Source organism: Rutidosis leptorrhynchoides, chromosome 2, assembly GCF_046630445.1.
Source record: "Rutidosis leptorrhynchoides isolate AG116_Rl617_1_P2 chromosome 2, CSIRO_AGI_Rlap_v1, whole genome shotgun sequence".
Taxonomy (NCBI): domain Eukaryota; kingdom Viridiplantae; phylum Streptophyta; class Magnoliopsida; order Asterales; family Asteraceae; genus Rutidosis; species Rutidosis leptorrhynchoides.
Genome location: NC_092334.1, coordinates 424,997,501 through 425,024,810, shown reverse-complemented (window position 1 = coordinate 425,024,810; position 27,310 = coordinate 424,997,501).

Genomic DNA, 27,310 nt, shown 5'->3' with positions numbered 1-27,310 from the left:
TAATCTTTTTATGCTATAGTAAAATAACCCATTACAAAGATTCCAAGTTCTTAAGACAAATTTTAAAAAAATTTAACAAGAGAAAGCCTTTTCAAAAAAATACTTTCGAAAACCTGAAACGTTTGTAAATAAAATTAAGGCTTAAGTAAGGTGAAAATCTTGTTGGGATGAACCGAATCTCTTATAGAGCATTGCATGACTAGGAATTATCGACCCAAATTGATTATGGTGAGGCACCCAAATAAGACCAGCATTCATCTTTAATGCTTCGCTATTTTCCATTGAGAGTGCCGATGTCTGTACTCAGAGTCAGAACTTGTTTTAGATCTGCATTTTCAAGTAATAAATGTGATTCGTGTATAATCAGAAGAGCTAGCCATTTGTCAAAATAATCCTTTCACACCTTCACCACTTCTACCACATCAAAACCCTCATCCACATCGTCTTTACTATCACTCAAAAAATCCAGAATATGAGATTCTTCCGAAAACCCGATGTTATAAGCCTCTCAAGTATCATGGCAAAGGACTCGAAAAAGTTTACAGGCAGAAAGTTTCTCGAGATAAAATCTCAAAAAAAAAAGTATTTTCAAAGTTCTGAGAAAAGAAGCAGAACTTATAAAGAAAAACGCCAAAGAAGATCTTGACCAAAAAAAACTATCACTTCAAAGGAGAAAAAGTCAAAGTGCTTCTCAAAAATATCAGCACTCCTATCTATCTTATATTTCTAAAATTTTGAATAAAAGTCTTTAAAAAGACTATATTACCCTTATCTCACCTCTTAAAATAACTTCACCACCACTCCAAAATTCCTTTCCGTCATTGATGAAAAACTAGAAGCTATGGTTACTACCGTTTTCACATTAGTAGCAAGGATTGAAGCCTATGACGATGGGTCTAACATGACTGGCTATGAGTGAATTCATTTCTTAGATCTATAGGGAACACTAAACACTTGAGTGATTTGAGTGACCCGTGAAAGTTAGCCTAAGTCCTGTAACCTCCTCACATGCGTGCAGAAACAATTTCAACCCTAACATAGATAACTCACCTTACTTTTCGCTCTTATAATAAAAAGCAAACTACTTAAGTTATTAGAAAAGAAACTCCGAAATGATTTCTTAAAGTAAAAATGAGAAGTTTGCTTGAGGACAAGCAAAGTCTAAGTGTGGGATATTTGATATCAGCAAAAAAAGTCACATTTTCACCCCGGTATTAAGGCCCAAAAATAATAAAGTTCCAAGCTTTATTGCCAAAATGCCCGCTTTGTAGGTTGAAATTGAAGATCAAGTAATTACGAAGACGGTGCAAAAATAATCAAGAGAATCGGACCTAAAACGAAGATTCTAGAGCAAAAATGGTGAAAGACAAGAAACCAAGCTACGATCAAGGAAAACAAGTTACGATCTAGTGAATTCAGCAAACCCGGGTAGGCCAAACGGCTTGCTAAATGGCCTGCCACTATGGGAAATGGCTTGCCAAACGGGCCAAGCAAACGGGCATAAAAATGGGCCACCATTGCAAACGGGCCCTGCAAACGGCCTGCCAGCCGTTTACAGGCAAAATTCACTTCTATTTAAAGGGTCTTTGTCATTCATTTTTACATACACTTCAATTCACTTCTTTCTCTCTCTTTCTACAATACTAGTCATACGCTCAAGGTCTTCGACTCCGTGCAGGAATGTAGTGACCCGAACTTTTCCATGTTTATATATATTAATTGAGATTGATATTTACATGATTAAATGTTTCCAACATGTTAAGCAATCAAACTTGTTAAGACTTGATTAATTGAAATAGGTTTCATATAGACAATTGACCACCCAAGTTGACCGGTGATTCACGAACGTTAAAACTTGTAAAAAACTATATGATGACATATATATGGTTATATGTATAGTTAACATGATATTATGATAAGTAAACATATCATTAATTATATTAACAATGAACTACATATGTAAAAACAAGACTACTAACTTAATGATTTTGAAACGAGACATATATGTAACGTTTATCGTTGTAACGACATTTAATGTATATATATCATATTAAGAGATATTCGTACATCATAATATCATGATAATATAATAATTTAAAATCTCTTTTGATATTATAAACATTGGGTTAACAACATTTAACAAGATCGTTAACCTAAAGGTTTCAAAACAACACTTACATGTAACGACTAACGATGACTTAACGACTCAGTTAAAATGTATATACATGTAGTGTTTTAATATGTATTTATACACTTTTGAAAGACTTCAATACTATTATCAAAATACTTCTACTTAACAAAAATGCTTACAAATACATTCTCGTTCAGTTTCATCAACAATTCTACTCGTATGCACCCGTATTCGTACTCGTACAATACACAGCTTTTAGATGTATGTACTATTGGTATATACACTCCAATGATCAGCTCTTAGCAGCCCATGTGAGTCACCTAACACATGTGGGAACCATCATTTGGCAACTAGCATGAAATATCTCATAAGATTACAAAAATATGAGTAATCATTCATGACTTATTTACATGAAAACAAAATTACATATCCTTTATATCTAATCCATACACCAACGACCAAAAACACCTACAAACACTTTCATTCTTCAATTTTCTTCATCTAATTGAACTCTCTCAAGTTCTATCTTCAAGTTCTAAGTGTTCTTCATAAATTCCAAAAGTTCTAGTTTCATAAAATCAAGAATACTTTCAAGTTTGCTAGCTCACTTCCAATCTTGTAAGGTGATCATCCAACCTCAAGAAATCTTTGTTTCTTACAGTAGGTTATCATTCTAATACAAGGTAATAATCATATTCAAACTTTGGTTCAATTTCTATAACTATAACAATCTTATTTCAAGTGATGATCTTACTTGAACTTGTTTTCGTGTCATGATTTTGCTTCAAGAACTTTGAGCCATCCAAGGATCCATTGAAGCTAGATCCATTTTTCTCTTTTCCAGTAGGTTCATCCAAGGAACTTAAGGTAGTAATGATGTTCATAACATCATTCGATTCATACATATAAAGCTATCTTATTCGAAGGTTTAAACTTGTAATCACTAGAACATAGTTTAGTTAATTCTAAACTTGTTCACAAACAAAAGTTAATCCTTCTAACTTGACTTTTAAAATCAACTAAACACATGTTCTATATCTATATGATATGCTAACTTAATGATTTAAAACCTGGAAACACGAAAAACACCGTAAAACCGGATTTACGCCGTCGTAGTAACACCGCGGGCTGTTTTGGGTTAGTTAATTAAAAACTATGATAAACTTTGATTTAAAAGTTGTTATTCTGAGAAAATGATTTTTATTATGAACATGAAACTATATCCAAAAATTATGGTTAAACTCAAAGTGGAAGTATGTTTTCTAAAATGGTCATCTAGACGTCGTTCTTTCGACTGAAATGACTACCTTTACAAAAATGACTTGTAACTTATTTTTCCGACTAGAAACCTATACTTTTTTTGTTTAGATTCATAAAATAGAGTTCAATATGAAACCATAGCAATTTGATTCACTCAAAACGGATTTAAAATGAAGAAGTTATGGGTAAAACAAGATTGGATAATTTTTCTCATTTTAGCTACGTGAAAATTGGTAACAAATCTATTCCAACCATAACTTAATCAACTTGTATTATATATTATGTAATCTTGAGATACCATAGACACGTATACAATGTTTCGACCTATCATGTCGACACATCTATATATATTTCGGAACAACCATAGACACTCTATATGTGAATGTTGGAGTTAGCTATACAGGGTTGAGGTTGATTCCAAAATATATATAGTTTGAGTTGTGATCAATACTGAGATACGTATACACTGGGTCGTGGATTGATTCAAGATAATATTTATCGATTTATTTCTGTACATCTAACTGTGGACAACTAGTTGTAGGTTACTAACGAGGACAGCTGACTTAATAAACTTAAAACATCAAAATATATTAAAAGTGTTGTAAATATATTTTGAACATACTTTGATATATATGTATATATTGTTATAGGTTCGTGAATCAACCAGTGGCCAAGTCTTACTTCCCGATGAAGTAAAAATCTGTGAAAGTGAGTTATAGTCCCACTTTTAAAATCTAATATTTTTGGGATGAGAATACATGCAGGTTTTATAAATGATTTACAAAATAGACACAAGTACGTGAAACTACATTCTATGGTTGAATTATCGAAATCGAATATGCCCCTTTTTATTAAGTCTGGTAATCTAAGAATTAGGGAACAGACACCCTAATTGACGCGAATCCTAAAGATAGATCTATTGGGCCTAACAAACCCCATCCAAAGTACCGGATGCTTTAGTACTTTGAAATTTATATCATATCCGAAGGGTGTCCCGGAATGATGGGGATATTCTTATATATGCATCTTGTTATTGTCGGTTACCAGGTGTTCACCATATGAATGATTTTTATCTCTATGTATGGGATGTGTATTGAAATATGAAATCTTGTGGTCTATTGTTACGATTTGATATATATAGGTTAAACCTATAACTCACCAACATTTTTGTTGACGTTTTAAGCATGTTTATTCTCAGGTGATTATTAAGAGCTTCCGCTGTCGCACACTTAAATAAGGACAAGATTTGGAGTCCATGCTTGTATGATATTGTGTAAAAACTGCATTCAAGGAACTTATTTTTTTGTAACATATTTGTATTGTAAACCATTATGTAATGGTCGTGTGTAAACAGGATATTTTAGATTATCATTATTTGATAATCTACGTAAAGCTTTTTAAACCTTTATTGATGAAATAAAGGTTATGGTTTGTTTAAAAATGAATGCAGTCTTTGAAAAACGTCTCATATAGAGGTCAAAACCTCGCAACGAAATCAATTAATATGGAACGTTTTTAATCAATAAGAACGGGACATTTCAGTTGGTATCAGAGCGTTGGTCTTAGAGAACCAGAAAATTTGCATTAGTGTGTCTTATCGAGTTTGTTAGGATGCATTAGTGAGTCTGGACTTCGACCGTGTTTTCTTTAAAAATGATTGCTTAACATTTTTGTTGGAAACTATATATTTTTAACATATGAATATTATGTGATATATTAATCTCTTAACGTGTTTGATATTATGTGATAGATGTCTACCTCTAGAACAAGTCCCATTGACTCACCTAATAATAATGAAGAGTCAAATGTAAATTGGAATGATTTGTGGACTGATTCACAAGTTCCCGAAGAGGAACCGGACGAAGAGTCGGAACCGGAAGAAGAATCAGAACCAGAAGAAGAATCGGAACCGGATGAAGAAATAGAACCGGTGGGGGAAATAATAAAACGGTTAAGTAAAAGAAAATCCTCAACCAACCGACCAAAGTTAATTATGGTCAATGGTGTTTCCGCCAAGGAAGCAAAATATTGGGAGGATTACCAATTCTCCGATGAATCGGATTCCGACGAGAATTCCGATGATGTTATAGAAATTACCCCAACTGAATTTAAAAAGGCAAAAGAAAATAATAAGGGAAAGGGCATAAAAATAGAGAAATCTAATTCCAACCCCGATGAACTTTATATGTATCGTCAACCCCCGAAGTCCTTAAGTTGTAACAATGACCCGGGAACCTCTAAACCACCAGGTTTTTCTAAACCAATGTGGACAACGACGGCTCGTATTAGGGGAACATCATATATCCCTAGAAACTTGGCAAAACGAACCAAAACCGAAGAAGAAGAAACGAGCGAGTCGGAATAAGATAGTTTTATTCGTGTGGTGTAATATATGGAATATAGTGTTCTTATGCTTTATGATATATGTAAAAATTGCTTGTATTAATAAGTATTTTTTTATGAATCTAACTCTTGTCTATTTTACAGTTTAAAAACACAAAATGGATAGACAACCCAATATTTTAAGAGACCTACCCGGAAACATGATTGATGAAATCTTGTCTAGAGTCGGCCAGAATTCTTCGGCACAACTATTTAAGGCGAGATCAGTTTGTAAGACATTCGAAGAACGTTCCAAGAATGTCTTGGTTTATAAGAGACTTTCGTTTGAAAGATGGGGGATATCACATTGGGAAACCCATAAGTTACGATGTGTTTACTTTGACGCATATATTGCGGGGAACCCAAATGCTATTTTACGCAACGGGTTAAGAAATTATTTTGACTCAATATATCCGAATATTGGACTTCGTGATTTAGAAAAAGCGGCTAACATGCAACATAAAGAAGCATGTTATGCTTACGGATTAGTAATGTTCGCTTCTCACCAAAGTGAGAACAAGAACATCGGGCTACAACTATTAAACAAAACGTTTCCACAAGTGACGGAGTCGGTAATTGGGGTAAGAAATGAGGTTTTTAGATTATTACGGGACTGTTGGACATTACGTAACCCTCGTCCCTTTGATGACGTTACAACACGCTGTCTTATCAACGGCCATAACGGTTATGTTGCACAAGACCAAGGATGGGAAGTAGTCCTAGTAAAACCAGAATGCATGACTTGTTTCTGGACGTATGAATTACGTGTCTTTATTGCCTTTGCTGAACGACTTGTGTACTAGCTAGAATTGTCTTCACAAATATCTTGTATCAAAGTTATTGTGTGCTATATTTCATGCTTTATGTAAAATAAGCGGTATTGTAAGTTTGTAAAATATTGTATAAAAGTTTGAACGCGAAATATTATTATAATCAGTTTTTCATATAGAATTGTAGTAGTTGAATTGTATATTAGCTACTAAGTATGAACTTAACGGGTAGGTACTACCAGAATTTAAACTTATAAAACGCTAATATGAAGAAAAAGCTTTTATAAATGAGTTCATATTATGCTACGAAATACTATTAACTACTCTTAATATTCTGTATGATTAACTTGTTCCATTTAACTATTTTGAAGGAAATGGCACCGACTACTCGACACACCGTGAATATGAATGAAGAGGAATTCCGTACTTTTCTAGCTTCAAACATAGCCGCAGTACAGGCTGCGCTACATACCAACAATAACCTTGGATCTAGCAGTACAGGAAATCGTGTAGGATGCACCTACAAAGAATTCACTGCCTGCAAACCTTTGGAATTTGATGGAACCGAAGGACCGATCGGATTGAAACGGTGGACCGAGAAGGTTGAATCGGTGTTTGCCATAAGTAAGTGTACTGAAGAGGACAAAGTGAAGTACGCTACGCATACCTTCACAGGTTCTGCGTTAACATGGTGGAATACCTATCTAGAGCAAGTGGGACAAGATGATGCGTACGCACTACCGTGGTCAGCATTCAAGCACTTGATGAACGAGAAGTACCGTCCCAGAACCGAGGTCAATAAGCTCAAGACAGAACTTAGAGGGTTACGAACCCAAGGATTTGATATTACCACGTACGAAAGACGATTCACAGAATTGTGCCTATTGTGTCCGGGAGCATTCGAAGATGAGGAAGAGAAGATCGACGCGTTTGTGAAAGGATTACCGGAAAGAATCCAAGAAGATATAAGTTCACACGAGCCCGCCTCCATACAACAGGCATGTAGAATGGCTCACAAACTAGTGAACCAGATTGAAGAAAGAATTAAAGAACAGACTGCTGAAGAGGCCAATGTGAAGCAAGTCAAAAGAAAGTGGGAGGAAAACGGTGATAAGAATCACCAATACAACAACAACAGCAATTACAACAATAATCGCAACAATTATCCCAACAATCGCAACATCAATCGCAACTACAACAAATGGCCCAACAACAACAACAACAACAACAACAACAGCAACTACAACAATCATCCCAACAACAATAATAACCGCAACAACAACAACAATCAGAAGCAACTATGCCAAAGGTGTGAAAAGAATCACTCGGGGTTCTGCACCAAATTTTGCAACAAGTGTAAAAGAAATGGTCATAGCGCGGCGAAGTGTGAGGTCTACGGACCAGGGGTTAATAGAACGAAAGGAACAAATGGTGTCGGAACGAGTAATGGCGGAGCAAGTAGTGTCGGAGCAAGTTATGCCAATGTAGTTTGTTATAAATGTGGAAAACCAGGCCACATTATTAGAAATTGCCCGAACCAGGAGAACACGAATGGACAAGGCCGTGGAAGAGTTTTCAATATTAATGCGGTAGAGGCACAGGAAGACCCGGAGCTTGTTACGGGTACGTTTCTTATTGACAATAAATCTGCTTACGTTTTATTTGATTCGGGTGCGGATAGAAGCTATATGAGTAGAGATTTTTGTGCTAAATTAAGTTATCCATTGACGCCTTTGGATAGTAAATTTTTACTCGAATTAGCAAATGGTAAATTAATTTCAGCAGATAATATATGTCGGAATCGAGAAATTAAACTGGTTAGCGAAACATTTAAGATTGATTTGATACCAGTAGAGTTAGGGAGTTTTAATGTGATAATCGGTATGGACTGGTTGAAAGAAGTGAAAGCGGAGATCGTTTGTTACAAAAATGCAATTCGCATTATACGAGAAAAAGGAAAACCCTTAATGGTGTACGGAGAAAAGGGCAACACGAAGCTACATATTATTAGTAATTTGAAGGCACAAAAACTAATAAGAAAAGGTTGCTATGCTGTTCTAGCACACGTCGAGAAAGTACAAACTGAAGAAAAGAGCATCAATGATGTTCCCATTGCAAAAGAATTTCCCGATGTATTTCCGAAAGAATTACCGGGATTACCCCCACATCGATCCGTTGAATTTCAAATAGATCTTGTACCAGGAGCTGCACCAATAGCTCGTGCTCCTTACAGACTCGCACCCAGCGAGATGAAAGAACTGCAAAGCCAATTACAGGAACTTTTAGAGCGTGGTTTCATTCGACCAAGCACATCACCGTGGGGAGCTCCTGTTTTGTTTGTCAAGAAGAAAGATGGTACATTCAGGTTGTGTATCGACTACCGAGAGTTGAACAAACTTACCATCAAGAACCGCTACCCACTACCGAGAATCGACGACTTATTTGATCAACTACAAGGCTCGTCTGTTTATTCAAAGATTGACTTACGTTCCGGGTATCATCAAATGCGGGTGAAAGAAGATGATATTCCAAAGACTGCTTTCAGAACACGTTACGGTCATTACGAGTTTATGGTCATGCCGTTTGGTTTAACTAATGCACCAGCTGTGTTCATGGACCTTATGAACCGAGTGTGTGGACCATACCTTGACAAGTTTGTCATTGTTTTCATTGATGACATACTTATTTACTCAAAGAATGACCAAGAACACGGTGAACATTTGAGAAAGGTGTTAGAAGTATTGAGGAAGGAAGAATTGTACGCTAAGTTTTCAAAGTGTGCATTTTGGTTGGAAGAAGTTCAATTTCTCGGTCACATAGTGAACAAAGAAGGTATTAAGGTGGATCCGGCAAAGATAGAAACTGTTGAAAAGTGGGAAACCCCGAAAACTCCGAAACACATACGCCAGTTTTTAGGACTAGCTGGTTACTACATAAGGTTCATCCAAGACTTTTCCAGAATAGCAAAACCCTTGACTGCATTAACGCATAAAGGGAAGAAATTTGAATGGAATGATGAACAAGGGAAAGCGTTTCAGTTATTGAAGAAAAAGCTAACTACGGCACCTATATTGTCATTGCCTGAAGGGAATGATGATTTTGTGATTTATTGTGACGCATCAAAGCAAGGTCTCGGTTGTGTATTAATGCAACGAACGAAGGTGATTGCTTATGCGTCTAGACAATTGAAGATTCACGAACAAAATTATACGACGCATGATTTGGAATTAGGCGCGGTTGTTTTTGCATTAAAGACTTGGAGGCACTACTTATATGGGGTCAAAAGTATTATATATACCGACCACAAAAGTCTTCAACACATATTTAATCAGAAACAACTGAATATGAGGCAGCGTAGGTGGATTGAATTATTGAATGATTACGATTTTGAGATTCGTTACCACCCGGGGAAGGCAAATGTGGTAGCCGATGCCTTGAGCAGGAAGGATAGAGAACCCATTCGAGTAAAATCTATGAATATAATGATTCATAATAACATTACTACTCAAATAAAGGAGGCGCAACAAGGAGTTTTAAAAGAGGGAAATTTAAAGGATGAAATACCCAAAGGATCGGAGAAGCATCTTAATATTCGGGAAGACGGAACCCGGTATAGGGCTGAAAGGATTTGGGTACCAATATTTGGAGATATGAGAGAAATGGTACTTAGAGAAGCTCATAAAACCAGATACTCAATACATCCTGGAACGGGGAAGATGTACAAGGATCTCAAGAAACATTTTTGGTGGCCGGGTATGAAAGCCGATGTTGCTAAATACGTAGGAGAATGTTTGACGTGTTCTAAGGTCAAAGCTGAGCATCAGAAACCATCAGGTCTACTTCAACAACCCGAAATCCCGGAATGGAAATGGGAAAACATTACCATGGATTTCATCACTAAATTGCCAAGGACTGCAAGTGGTTTTGATACTATTTGGGTAATAGTTGATCGTCTCACCAAATCAGCACACTTCCTACCAATAAGAGAAGATGACAAGATGGAGAAGTTAGCACGACTGTATTTGAAGGAAGTCGTCTCCAGACATGGAATACCAATCTCTATTATCTCTGATAGGGATGGCAGATTTATTTCAAGATTCTGGCAGACATTACAGCAAGCATTAGGAACTCGTCTAGACATGAGTACTGCCTATCATCCACAAACTGATGGGCAGAGCGAAAGGACGATACAAACGCTTGAAGACATGCTACGAGCATGTGTTATTGATTTCGGAAACAGTTGGGATCGACATCTACCGTTAGCAGAATTTTCCTACAACAACAGCTACCATTCAAGCATTGAGATGGCGCCGTTTGAAGCACTTTATGGTAGAAAGTGCAGGTCTCCGATTTGTTGGAGTGAGGTGGGGGATAGACAGATTACGGGTCCGGAGATTATACAAGAAACTACCGAGAAGATCATCCAAATTCAACAACGGTTGAAAACCGCCCAAAGTCGACAAAAGAGCTACGCTGACATTAAAAGAAAAGATATAGAATTTGAAATTGGAGAGATGGTCATGCTTAAAGTTTCACCTTGGAAAGGCGTTGTTCGATTTGGTAAACGAGGGAAATTAAATCCAAGGTATATTGGACCATTCAAGATTATTGATCGTGTCGGACCAGTAGCTTACCGACTTGAGTTACCTCAACAACTCGCGGCTGTACATAACACTTTCCACGTCTCGAATTTGAAGAAATGTTTTGCTAAAGAAGATCTCACTATTCCGTTAGATGAAATCCAAATCAACGAAAAACTCCAATTCATCGAAGAACCCGTCGAAATAATGGATCGTGAGGTTAAAAGACTTAAGCAAAATAAGATACCAATTGTTAAGGTTCGATGGAATGCTCATAGAGGACCCGAGTTCACCTGGGAGCGTGAAGATCAGATGAAGAAGAAATACCCGCATCTATTTCCAGAAGATTCGTCAACACCTTCAACAGCTTAAAATTTCGGGACGAAATTTATTTAACGGGTAGGTACTGTAGTGACCCGAACTTTTCCATGTTTATATATATTAATTGAGATTGATATTTACATGATTAAATGTTTCCAACATGTTAAGCAATCAAACTTGTTAAGACTTGATTAATTGAAATAGGTTTCATATAGACAATTGACCACCCAAGTTGACCGGTGATTCACGAACGTTAAAACTTGTAAAAAACTATATGATGACATATATATGGTTATATGTATAGTTAACATGATATTATGATAAGTAAACATATCATTAATTATATTAACAATGAACTACATATGTAAAAACAAGACTACTAACTTAATGATTTTGAAACGAGACATATATGTAACGTTTATCGTTGTAACGACATTTAATGTATATATATCATATTAAGAGATATTCGTACAACATAATATCATGATAATATAATAATTTAAAATCTCTTTTGATATTATAAACATTGGGTTAACAACATTTAACAAGATCGTTAACCTAAAGGTTTCAAAACAACACTTACATGTAACGACTAACGATGACTTAACGACTCAGTTAAAATGTATATACATGTAGTGTTTTAATATGTATTTATACACTTTTGAAAGACTTCAATACTATTATCAAAATACTTCTACTTAACAAAAATGCTTACAAATACATTCTCGTTCAGTTTCATCAACAATTCTACTCGTATGCACCCGTATTCGTACTCGTACAATACACAGCTTTTAGATGTATGTACTATTGGTATATACACTCCAATGATCAGCTCTTAGCAGCCCATGTGAGTCACCTAACACATGTGGGAACCATCATTTGGCAACTAGCATGAAATATCTCATAAGATTACAAAAATATGAGTAATCATTCATGACTTATTTACATGAAAACAAAATTACATATCCTTTATATCTAATCCATACACCAACGACCAAAAACACCTACAAACACTTTCATTCTTCAATTTTCTTCATCTAATTGAACTCTCTCAAGTTCTATCTTCAAGTTCTAAGTGTTCTTCATAAATTCCAAAAGTTCTAGTTTCATAAAATCAAGAATACTTTCAAGTTTGCTAGCTCACTTCCAATCTTGTAAGGTGATCATCCAACCTCAAGAAATCTTTGTTTCTTACAGTAGGTTATCATTCTAATACAAGGTAATAATCATATTCAAACTTTGGTTCAATTTCTATAACTATAACAATCTTATTTCAAGTGATGATCTTACTTGAACTTGTTTTCGTGTCATGATTTTGCTTCAAGAACTTTGAGCCATCCAAGGATCCATTGAAGCTAGATCCATTTTTCTCTTTTCCAGTAGGTTCATCCAAGGAACTTAAGGTAGTAATGATGTTCATAACATCATTCGATTCATACATATAAAGCTATCTTATTCGAAGGTTTAAACTTGTAATCACTAGAACATAGTTTAGTTAATTCTAAACTTGTTCGCAAACAAACGTTAATCCTTCTAACTTGACTTTTAAAATCAACTAAACACATGTTCTATATCTATATGATATGCTAACTTAATGATTTAAAACCTGGAAACACGAAAAACACCGTAAAACCGGATTTACGCCGTCGTAGTAACACCGCGGGCTGTTTTGGGTTAGTTAATTAAAAACTATGATAAACTTTGATTTAAAAGTTGTTATTCTGAGAAAATGATTTTTATTATGAACATGAAACTATATCCAAAAATTATGGTTAAACTCAAAGTGGAAGTATGTTTTCTAAAATGGTCATCTAGACGTCGTTCTTTCGACTGAAATGACTACCTTTACAAAAATGACTTGTAACTTATTTTTCCGACTAGAAACCTATACTTTTTTTGTTTAGATTCATAAAATAGAGTTCAATATGAAACCATAGCAATTTGATTCACTCAAAACGGATTTAAAATGAAGAAGTTATGGGTAAAACAAGATTGGATAATTTTTCTCATTTTAGCTACGTGAAAATTGGTAACAAATCTATTCCAACCATAACTTAATCAACTTGTATTATATATTATGTAATCTTGAGATACCATAGACACGTATACAATGTTTCGACCTATCATGTCGACACATCTATATATATTTCGGAACAACCATAGACACTCTATATGTGAATGTTGGAGTTAGCTATACAGGGTTGAGGTTGATTCCAAAATATATATAGTTTGAGTTGTGATCAATACTGAGATACGTATACACTGGGTCGTGGATTGATTCAAGATAATATTTATCGATTTATTTCTGTACATCTAACTGTGGACAACTAGTTGTAGGTTACTAACGAGGACAGCTGACTTAATAAACTTAAAACATCAAAATATATTAAAAGTGTTGTAAATATATTTTGAACATACTTTGATAAATATGTATATATTGTTATAGGTTCGTGAATCAACCAGTGGCCAAGTCTTACTTCCCGACGAAGTAAAAATCTGTGAAAGTGAGTTATAGTCCCACTTTTAAAATCTAATATTTTTGGGATGAGAATACATGCAGGTTTTATAAATGATTTACAAAATAGACACAAGTACGTGAAACTACATTCTATGGTTGAATTATCGAAATCGAATATGCCCCTTTTTATTAAGTCTGGTAATCTAAGAATTAGGGAACAGACACCCTAATTGACGCGAATCCTAAAGATAGATCTATTGGGCCTAACAAACCCCATCCAAAGTACCGGATGCTTTAGTACTTCGAAATTTATATCATATCCGAAGGGTGTCCCAGAATGATGGGGATATTCTTATATATGCATCTTGTTATTGTCGGTTACCAGGTGTTCACCATATGAATGATTTTTATCTCTATGTATGGGATGTGTATTGAAATATGAAATCTTGTGGTCTATTGTTACGATTTGATATATATAGGTTAAACCTATAACTCACCAACATTTTTGTTGACGTTTTAAGCATGTTTATTCTCAGGTGATTATTAAGAGCTTCCGCTGTCGCATACTTAAATAAGGACAAGATTTGGAGTCCATGCTTGTATGATATTGTGTAAAAACTGCATTCAAGGAACTTATTTTGTTGTAACATATTTGTATTGTAAACCATTATGTAATGGTCGTGTGTAAACAGGATATTTTAGATTATCATTATTTGATAATCTACGTAAAGCTTTTTAAACCTTTATTGATGAAATAAAGGTTATGGTTTGTTTAAAAATGAATGCAGTCTTTGAAAAACGTCTCATATAGAGGTCAAAACCTCGCAACGAAATCAATTAATATGGAACGTTTTTAATCAATAAGAACGGGACATTTCAAGGAAACCTAGTACCCGGAGAAGAACGCCGAAGATTGTATTAGGAGCGGTCTGGAGTTTGAAGTTGTCACTTTTGTATTCGAAACTCGTTTAATCTACTGGTACTTCTATCCATTGTCTTTATATAATGTATTCCATTACTATGCTTTTGTGATATTGTTGCCATGATTAGCGAGTAGTTATTTTTAGCGTATGCTATGATGTAGTCAGTTATAATGCTAAAATAATATTATGGTTTGTGTATGTTGTTAAGATGCTCTCCGATTATGCTTTAAATTCAATCGCTTTTCCATCTAATAGAACGTAGTTAATGGCACTGTTATTGGAAAGTTGTGAACCCTGATTCAGAGTACACTATCTGTGTCACCCCTTGGTAAGAGAAGTCTATCGGATACAACGTAAGTTTGTCTGAGGCACACCGGTTGTAGTAAGTCCATCGAGCCTTGGATTCCGACTGAGGACTCTTTCATAGTGAAACATCTAACTAGGCCCCTAGTACATTGTCAGTCTTAGACCATGCTAGTGTAGTCACCAAGTATATAAACTTCGCACGTGCACGCTGAAGCACAATGGTTGTTGTAAGCTGCACCTCTACTACGTAAGGCCATGGAATCCGGTCAGTGCTGTTTAGTACACTTTACCATAATGCGGTCTCAAGCATTGCACCCCGCTTGAGGGATTCTTAGTTAATTAAGGAACTGTTTGTTTAAACACATAAAGGATTGGACCGTTAGGATAACCGAACGTGTTCATGGAAGTCAAACCTGACTTGGCCATGGTGTTCTTTATGGTTGAACTCTTTTAAGGGCCTAACTATCTTTTAAACCCAATCATAACGAAAGCATCAAGACACATCACGCCTCTCGGATATGGCAAACTGTGACAACCTGGAAATTTCTGACTAAATTTAAACCTAACTTCGACTAGTTCCAATGACTCACGAACAATTATTTGCAAATAATTATGCATGAGTATTAATTTGTTGTACTACTACTATTATTATTATTATTATTATTATTATTATTATTATTATTATTATTATTATTATTATTATTATATTTAACAATATTATCAAAATTATTATTATTATTATTATTATTTATCATTTATTATGATTAATATGATTATTAATATCATTAACATAATTTATATTATAATCATTATTATTATTATTATTATTAAGAGTATTATCATTACTAATATTATTATTATTAGTATTATTATTGTTGTTAAATTAATGCAACTTATTATTAATAATATTGTTATTATTATTATTATTATTGATAATTGTCATAAACCTTGTTATTAATATTATTATTATTATTATTATTATTATTATTATTATTATCATTAATAAAATTATTATTATCATTTTTATAAATTATTATTATCATTATTATTATTATTATTTCTATTATCATTATTATTACTTTTATTATTATATTATAAGATTACTATTATTAAATATCAATTAAAGATAAATTAAAAGTCAAAAGATATCTACTAAATTTTTTTAAAAAAAAAGAAAAAAAGAAAAAAAGAAAACGTGATCCTCCAGCATATATTTTTTTATTTTAATCTCCTGATTATTTTTAAATCTGCTTTTTTTTATATATTTGTTACCTGCTTTTAAATTTTTCTAAAATTGTGAACTGTTCTTAATATTTTTTTTATAAATCGTGATCTTCATATCTGCCTTTTTATTTTTAATTGATCATGATATATTTTTAAATCCTCTACTGGTTATGCTTTTGTTTCTGTCTACCACAATCATGCTATAAATTCGTTATCCACAATCACAATTGAATCACATATATATATTATTTCTATTTTTTTACCATCGTTATTCTCTGTTCTTCTTCCATTTTTCAAAAGTCTAGAAAACGAATCAAATTTCAAAATCTAAAAGTGCAATTGTATTAGGATTACTCTAGTTGAACTTTCTGCAAAGTTTCACCTCTCAATTATTCCTATTGAATCTTAATTTTGGAGTCAAAGTTTATTTTCAAAAAGTCAACCATTTTGTTCTTGGGGAAATTCGAAATCATTTTAACGTTTTCAGTTAAATTGATGATTTGGAAACATTCTAGGAGTCTTTTTAAACACATTTCATGTTGTAAGCATTGTCTAAAACATCCTAAAAATCAAAAATTGAAATTTTTTTATGAAGTCGGGAACAGCAGCAGGTCTGCTACATTTTTTTATTTTATTTAATGAAGAATCCAACACAGGTCATCTGTAATTCGATTTGCAAGTTTTAAACAAAATTATAAATTCGTTATATTAGTTTTTTGGTGTTGATTTGAGTCGATTGTTTTAAGAAGAAGGAGAAGAAAGTGGAAACACAAAAGAATGGGTTAAATTAAATTGGGTCTGTAACATAATCAGAAAAACAAGGTAGAGGGATTGGTTTAGTGTGTTAGCGGGTGAGCGAGAGGTCGCGTGTTCGAGCCCGGTTTGGGGCATTTTTTTTTAGAAAAGCTTTTTAAAGGTAGTTCCCATTCTTAAAAATTAGTATTATTGTTATTATTATTATTAATATAATTATTATTATTATTATTATTATTATTATTATTATTATTATTATTATTATTATTATTACTAATATAAGAATTAAGGATCATTTATTATTATTGTTATTATTAGTTATTGTTAATATAACTAGTATTATAATTATTATTGTTATTATCTAACACATATTATTAGTATTATGATTATAGTAAGTATTATTATTTAGTATTATCATTATTATTACTAATATTAATATAAGTATTATTATTAACACTATCATTATTATTATAAGTATTATTATTAATAAACTATTATTAAAATTACTATCATTAATGGTGAAATGGTTATTTTTACAGTTATTATTAATATTGGTATTACTATTCACATAAGTAATACTAAAAGTATCATTATTTTAAATCTATCTATTTATTTAAAATTATCATTAAGAATATTATTAGTGATATCATTATTATAAAAATTAAATATTTCTATTAAACTATCATTTAAAAATTATCATTTTTGCTATCATCAAAACTATATTATTATTATTATTGTTATTATTATTTTTACTACTAATATTATTATTATTATTACAAAATAATACAACTCTATTAATATCATTTTATCAAATAAATACTTATATATATATATATATATATATATATATATATATATATATATAAGTATATATATAGAAATATATAACAACTAAAATATATATATATATATATATATATATATATATATATATATATATATATATATATATATATATAAAAACTTATTCGATTACGAGTATATGTGTTAATATATATACTTGATATAGGTTCATGAATCCGAGGTCAACTCTGTACTTGTTCAGTGCCATCCTATGCATATTTACTACAAACTATCGTATCGTATCGTGAGTTTTCATTTACTCCCTTTTTATCTATATTTTTGGGCTGAGAATACATGTACTATTTTTATAAATGATAGACACAAGTACAAACTATTATGCGACCAACATGAGTATTTTTATTGTGTTCATTTGAAACATACAAATTCCTGCTTTGTAATATCATTAATTGCTAGATGAACTAAAGTGGCAAACGGAATTATTATAGATAGAGCTATTGGGAGTAACATCCCGCACTGTTGACCTCGGGTCAATTGGTGGTATAATAATGATCTCGACAATTACATATGTATTGTTACAGGGTAAAATCGTTTAGTTTTGATATTATAAGCTCTTGGCATACTTTCGATATAGATGATATATCGTCTTTTATTAAATCTTGTGATCTATTACTGAAATCATTATTTATGACAAACCTATGAACTCACTCAACCTAGTGTTGACTTTTTAAAGCATGTTTATTCTCAGGTACTTAAATCTTGCTTCCGCTGTATATCTGCTGCTTTGATGATGATTTCTTGACATGCTTGGAGTCTTCATGCATTACTTACCAATTCATTTAAAAACATTAAATGCTCTAAATACAATGTAATTTATTTATCTTCCACTGCAAAACTCAGTAAAACGTCTCATATAGAGTCGTTCTCATTTATACAACTGTGATTTGATATAATTAGTCACAAATACCCTAGGCCCTATTTAGGGGTGTGACAGATTGGTATCAGAGCAGGGCTGTTATAGAGAACCAGGATTGCATTTTATGTGTGCCTTATGTGTTAGCTAGGGTGCCTTAGCAATCTTTAGGACTATAGCCTTTCCTGCCTTAGTTTTAATTTCTTATCTCTTATTATCTTGCTATCTGTTATCTATACTTTTACCTCATGCCTTACGTCTTCCTTAGAACACTTGTAACCTTCCTTCTCTCATTCTTTTAGGATGACTAGCACGAACCCTATCATCATTACAGACACCGAGGGTTATCACTCATGATTATTGAAATTCTTGACATTCCTATGTCATCTATCATGGTTTTGTGTATTACATATGTATTACATGAAATGTTATCCATGATTCTTGAAATCTCTACTATTCATATTCATTACTTTCAAAATCTTTCCTTTCTCGTTATTTTTGATCATTGAATTTTCTTGACGGATGGCGTCTATGAAACTCTAGAATGGAAGGGTTTGGATTACCGATTTAAAGGATCCTATAGCTCAAGCCCCAAGACCTGAATAGGCCATTACGAATTGAAAGTCTTTAATCGAAAGTATATCTATCAATCCTTGTTGGAAATCATTTGCTTAATAATTAAAGTCTCGACACATCATACTACGATTATTGCATAGATGATGTACAGACAAATTCATATCTTATCATATCTATCCCAATAGACTTTGTCTAACATTTTTCCTAAATTTTCTCCGTAAATTACGGAAATCTCTTTTTGCTATATATACGTATTCAAGGAGACAATTATATCATCAAGTATTCAACACCCATTTCATATCAAACCCTATTCCAAATACATAATATGGATTCCTCAAGTTCCTCTAGCTCCGAAGATGTCAGACCCCGTCCTAATCCACCTGGACGAAGTCATCAACATTTGGTACCATTGCGAGGTACTGTCCTAAATATGTCATGAACGACTCCATGTAATATCCTTAAAATGAGCAAATGCACAACGGAAGACTTCTTTCATACCTGAGAATAAACATGCTTAAAAGTGTCAACCAAAAGGTTGGTGAGTTCATTAGTTTATCATAATCAATCATTTACATAATTTTAATAGACCACAAGATTTCATTTTTCCATAAATATACATCTCATATCAGGCATTTCGCAAACTGCATAGAGATAAAAAAATCATTCATATGGTGAACACCTGGTAACTGACCTTAACAAGATGCATATAGAATATCCCCATCATTCCGGGACTCCCTTCGGACATGATAAATTCGAAGTACTAAAGCATCCGATACTTTGGATAGGGCTTTTTGGGTCCAATAGATCTATCTTTAGGATTCGCGTCAATTAGGGTGTCTGTTCCCTAATTCTTAGATTACCAGACTAAAAAGGGGCATATTCAGTTTAATAATCCAACCATAGAATGTAGTTTCAATTACTTGTGTCTATTTCGTAAAACAGTTATAAAAACAGCGCATGTATTCTCAGTCCCAAAAATATATATTGCAATAGCATTTAAAAAGGGAGCAAATGAAACTCACTATACTGTATTTTGTAATAAAAATACATGTGACGGCATTGAACAAGTGTATGGTTGGCCTCGGATTCACGAACCTATATCAATTATGTATATTAATACATATAATAGTAATCAAATAATTTAGGTATTATTATTAATTGTTATTTTAGTAACTTGTACATTTCATTAATAACTAAATTAACTATATTTATTTTTATATACATTAAATAGATAAATAATATTTATTACAAACATATTAATATAATTATATTTTATGTAAATAATATATTTTTATATAGAAAATCTTTATTTGATATATTAATAATACTAATAATAATAATGATAAAAATAATAATATTAGTGTTAGAAATAATAAAAATGATAATAAAAATAATAATGATAAAAATAATGATAATTCTAATAATAATAATAATGATAGTTCTATTAATAAAAATGATAATTTTTATAAAAAGAAAATTATTTTCAATAATAATACTACTTACATTAAAAATGATAATAATAATAATAATAATAATAATAATAATAATAATAATAATAATAATAATAATAATAATAATGAGTAATAAGTAAACTACCTCAAAGAAGTAGCCCTTAAAATAATGCCCAAGTCTGGGTTTGAACCCGCGACGTCCCGCTAACCCGATAATATCCTTAACCATTGAGTTACTAAATCGATCTTGGTTTAAACCCCATATTTATTTTATTCAACCCATCTTTCCAGCCTTAACTATATCTCTAACAAAAAAAAAATGTCGCCCCCAAGTGTCGAACCCTTGACCTCTCGTTAAACACACAACACCCTAAACCATCCATCTATTTCTTGCTTTCTGATTTAGTTCAAATATTATCTATATATAACCCGTATACATTGATTCCATTTTCTACTTGCAAACACCATTAATTATCACCAATTCTCCAAAAACTCGTATCATGTATCATTATTTCAATCAAAACAGTTTCATCAACTTCTCATCATTATCTTATGGTAACATCATAATATTTCATACGTTTATTATCACGTATCATCTAATAAGGTAATATTGATGGGCCTTTGATATGGTTAGGTTGTTTACTGGGCTCTAGTCCCTGTGCAGGCCCAATAACGTTTATGAAGCCAATCTAATATATAACCTAAGCTCGATCGTTTATCAGATGAATTTGAGAGGGAAAAAATCGGCTGTGGGGTTAAAGGGTTTTGTATCTGTCGACCACAAGGGAGAAAAAGAAAAGGAAAGGTACGCTATAGTAGTCTAATTCATCATCAAAGTCGCCATATCATCATCATCTTAACTTAAATATCATCATCCTTTTTCCTTCGTTTAACCTCTAACTAAAGTTATGTGAAGCATCCAATTATGGCCCATTCCATGCAATAAATCCAGCTCACTACACAACTTGTGGTTGGCCATAAAGTTTACAATATATCCCACATACATAAACTAATCAACCACTTGTTATTGTTTTTAATTCCCACTGCCCCAAAATAAAAGTAAAATATCACGACCAAATAAATTGAATTGTAGCTTTGATATTTAGTTAAATTGAGATGAGATTGGGTGCTCTCACTTGGTCGACGTCTGCTAGCCAAAGAGAAGAGAATTTCTCATATTTAATATTCATAAAATTATTTACTCATACTCCTTATCTTAAAACTGCAGCATTTATATACCATAATCCCTTTTAGGTTTAGTCTTGATCTCGTCATCATAAACCCAATAGCAACAACAGTAGCGATTAAACAGTTGATCAGGTTGCTGTATCGTAAAATAGAAACAAAAGGGAGCAACAGTAGCATATTATAGAGAGTGGTGGTTTTGTGGGTTTCAAACACAGAAAGCAAGCATAAAATAGCAGGTGTTTTGGGGGGTATTCGATGGTGAGGGTTTTGTGATGTTGGATGGGTACAAGGTGTTGGTGATAATGGTGGTTTTAAGGTGATCGAACAGTACTTAGATGAAACAGAAACGTAAGTAAGTGCAGCAATAATGGTGGGTTGTGATGATCTCATTCGAAAACAGAAACATAAAAGTTGCAGCAGTTTTCATTATTATGGTTTTAGGTTTAAGGTGGAAGGTTGCGAGGTAAATCAGTTGAAACAGGAAACAATCATCCACGATGAGATGTGATGGTATTTGGTTTGTTTTATTCAATTACCATAGAATTTTTGTAGCGGCCTGTAGGTGAATGATATTGAGCTGTGATGATTTCAACAAAACGAAATAAGAGAGATAGATTGGCGGATAATGGTGATGTTAGATGATGGGGTGGTTCTTGGTTGTGACCGGTGGTGGTGATCATGGTGATGGCAAGAGTGTTTTAATAGTGGTGATGGATGGGATGACCGTTGGTGGGGTTTGATTTTAATAAAGGTGGTTCAATGGTGTTAGAAGGTGGATGGTGGTGGTGATGGAATCTTGGTGGTGGTTCCCGGTGGCAACAAGGTTGTAGAGTGGTGGTGACGAAAGTGGTGATTCGTGGGCGTACATAAAAAGAGGGAGATAGATGGATATGGTGTGTGTGTGTATGTATATGTAAGTGTATAGTTATATAGAATTCATTCCCATATTCATATTAAGAGGACAAAAGAAAGAACAGTAAACAGAATGATAATATCTCATTTATACTGTGCAAAATAGTTAAGCAGCCGGTAATCTTAACTCTTATGCCGACACTTTTAACCCGAAGTATTATATTGTGTCCATTGCTAAACAGTTAACGCATAAAAGTGTTCCTAAAAATCCCAAATTTTTTTAGATTAAATATGTTTATTTAATTTAGTCATTAAATGTTTGAAACCTGATCAAAAAGGTGCGTCTAATATTTATTTTTAGTTCCAAATGATATGTACGGAGTATTATAATTTAAACTAAAAAGATAAAAATATTTCTATAAAACCTAAAATCTTCGTAATCAATTTACGATTCAACTTTCATTTTAAATCTTCATAATTTCGTATTAGATCTATATGAACACTAACGAAACGTCAACCGAGTATCACATATGATTAATAATTGTATTCAATAAACTTTTATATCTATATATAGATTCATTTTAATAATAAATTTTATTATATCTTATATTATTTTATTTTACAAAATTAATTATAATAACTAAATAATATAATATTTCCCATTTTATTTCGAATTAATATATATATATATATATATATAAATAAATAAATAAATATATATATATATATATATATATATATATATATATATATATATATATATATATATATATATATATATTCTTAAATATATATGTATCTATTAATAAATAGTTGTTCGTGAATCGTCGAGAACAGTCGGAGGGTAATTGCATATATGAAAATAGTTTAAAATTTTTGACACATTCTTTACATCAAAAGTTGACGGCATGCATACCATTTCATAATACATCCAACTATAATTGACTTAATAATAATCTTGATGAACTCAACGACTCGAATGCAACATCTTTTGAAATATGTCATATAGAGGTCAAGTACCTCGCGATGTAACCAAATATAATGTATTCGTCCAGATGGATTAGGACGGGTCATTAAAGAAGATAGCGTGAAGGGAGCACACCCACCGATCAATTACCTTGATTTCTTCAGAAAATGGGGATGGGTTCGCGAAATACTCACCCTATGGAGAAATGAAGAAGGTACTCCTTATCAATAGCCAAACTTACCACCAAACGTCGGAGTACTCGATCCACTTACCGGCGAACCTGTTCGCAATACCGTTTTCATTCTTTTCGCAAGGATTTTCCGCCTCGAAGGTCGACTCGATGTAGCCCAAGACAGTATTCGTCCTTTACTCCCGAATTCTAACCAGATAGGGTTATTAGAAGAAGTTAGAAGACTTCGAACTAAATATCAAGAATTGACAAACCTTACGGAGGAATGGGTAGAACAAATCCATAGACTCGAGCGTAAAGTAGAAACCCTGGAGGAAACACTGCACGATTTGGAAGCTAGGCTCACACCTACTATCCAAGTACCACAAGCAACACCAGCAGCATAACCAGCACCACCAGTACCATCAGTACCACCAACATCACCAAGCACTGTAAGCACCAACAGCACCAGTACCACCAACAACATTCGCATCCCACGCCTCAACATCACACTCGGTACCGCAAACATCAACATCATACGCCCCTAGATACCAAGGAATATTAGTAATAATGAGTTAAGATGTATTGACTCATTCTTCCTGAAGAATTATATATGTATACTTTATATATATATGGTTTGGAACAATAATAAATCTTTTCGTACTAAGCTATTACGTGTGAATCTTAACTAGTATGTACTACTTGGTTAAATCATATCACTAATATGCTATGATGTACATTCTTCGTTAATGACTTAACAATCGTTAATCACTGCTTCAACACAATAAACTCCATTTCATAATAAACCAAGTTCATTATTCAAATACATGTTTGATTGTATACTTTCATTTTCGATGTACTCGAAACCTTTTTGAAAATATTATTCGTGCCTTGCGAAGTTCAAAAGGATTCCACGAGCATCAATATCATATACCGAGGTATATCAATAACAATGAACGATGAAGTATTGATTTATAACTTCATTAAAGAAATATTCCGCGATGATTATGTAATCCCTAAAGTTTTGGAGATTACTCATTCTCGTTTCAACCATAAATCAAATGAGTTTAATATTATATCAACTCATTAAATCCATGATTACATCTGAAAGAAAATATATATGTACGTATATCTTCATACAGATTGAAATTAAAAATCCTTTTGTACAAACTGTTAATTGTGAAAATATTTTAACGAGTAGGTAATACCCGAGAAATATTTATATCTCACATTAATATGTTACATTCTTCAAATTTTGATTCAATAATCAGTAGCTATCCTACTTACATCCACAGATATATGTATCTGTTCACCGAAGAACAACCATTTTCATACAAATACAATTGCATATTCTGATTTGGACATATCAGAATCCAAGTAAAGATTTAGCACGTATTATCTTCCTAAAGATCATTACATTCATGAATTATATTCATTCGTATTCTGTGATAAATTATCACATCAAACCACCAAAATTATCAGTCATTTCTTTTAAAATTTACAACATTTCTTCAATCGTTAGATTCATTGATGGATACATCTTACGCATAAACACTTCAACTCCAAATTCTTGAAAACACCACAGAACTATAACCAATGATTCAGATTTGTCAACCTTATGAATGCTGATGAAGCATCAAAAGCTGTAGATGGTCTTAATGGCCAAAATCTTGATAATAAAGAATTGTGTGTTGAAAAAGCTCAAAAGAAAATATGGTATTGAGAAACGGATTGAGCAAAACATGAAGGAAGCTGTGGACAAATCCCAAGGACTAAACCTATAGCCAAAGAATCTAGATGATTCGATTTCTGAAGGAAATTACAGAAGATCTTTTTACGCATTCTAAATCTTTACAGAAGAATTTCCACCATTATCCTTCGATTTTAAATATTTTCGTATTCTTCGTTATAAATATCCTCGATATTTCTGAAGATATCTTCATAACGATTCTTGTCTGCAATTAATTATCTCTTTGTGATATCTTTATTACATCATAAAGGAAACTGTTTAAGTTTCTATATTTTTTAAAATTCAAGTTTAAATTATAAATGTTTCGAAGAAGTGTTGGAAATTGAAGCATGAGTTAGTATAATATAATGACGTCAGGCCAACGTGATTATATTACAATAAGTCATGCTAAATATTTAATGGAAGATGATGATTCATAGACTTTATAATCATCATTTGCCATGTTACACGACTCTTACATTCTACTTAACCTCTGAACATATCAAGCACATATATTCTTGATAGTTCTATCCTCAGTGATTCTGGCAATTTAAATCAAATCGTGATATTATGTTCCTTTCTGCTTAGAACATTATGTTCATTTGAAACTTCATACCTACGAATTCCGGACCATTACTTGCTTTACAAAAGCATGAAGCTTCGAAATATAAGGGAAAATATAAATCCCGATAACGACACTGAAATTACAAACCGTGTATATCAATGCGTATAATAATATAAAGACACGGGAGAACTAAAAACACTATGAATCCAAGAGCATAGTAGAAGTAAACTGACTCTTCCGGCGACATATGAAAAAGAAGAACGATAGATATAAAAGTCAGGACTATATCCAGAATTAGAACTGGATGAAGCATATTGACTAATCTTTTGGAAGTATAAATTGAGGAAGAAAGTATAGAAGTTATGAAAATAATGAAACAGAAGAAGCTAATTTATAGCGAAATTCTAGACACGACAATCAAGGCAATTCACTGCATTTAATCAAATAAAATCCTTATTTCCTTAATTACCGGAGAATCAAATCTAAAGATTTCGAATATTTCTTTAAATCCCAAGAATTCCAGAAATCAACTTTAGCTATGTCAAAAGTTAAGACAAACATTTAATTTCCTTATTTCAATCTTTTACGATAGCTTCGTTTATATTCTTCCTGTAATCGAATCGTTTCATCCATATTATCCAATGTTGATAAAACTCTATTTTTAAACTCATATTCATCAATAAAATATTCTTGTTGTCAACATGACGATCTCAATCAAATTTCAGACGAAATTTCTTTTAACGGGTAGGTACTGTGACAACCCGGAAATTTCCGACTAAATTTAAACCTAACTTCGACTAGTTCCAATGACTCACGAACAATTATTTGCAAATAATTATGCATGAGTATTAATTTGTTGTACTACTACTATTATTATTATTATTATTATTATTATTATTATTATTATTATTATTATTATTATTATTATTATTATTATTATTATTTATCATTTATTATGATTAATATGATTATTAATATCATTAACATAATT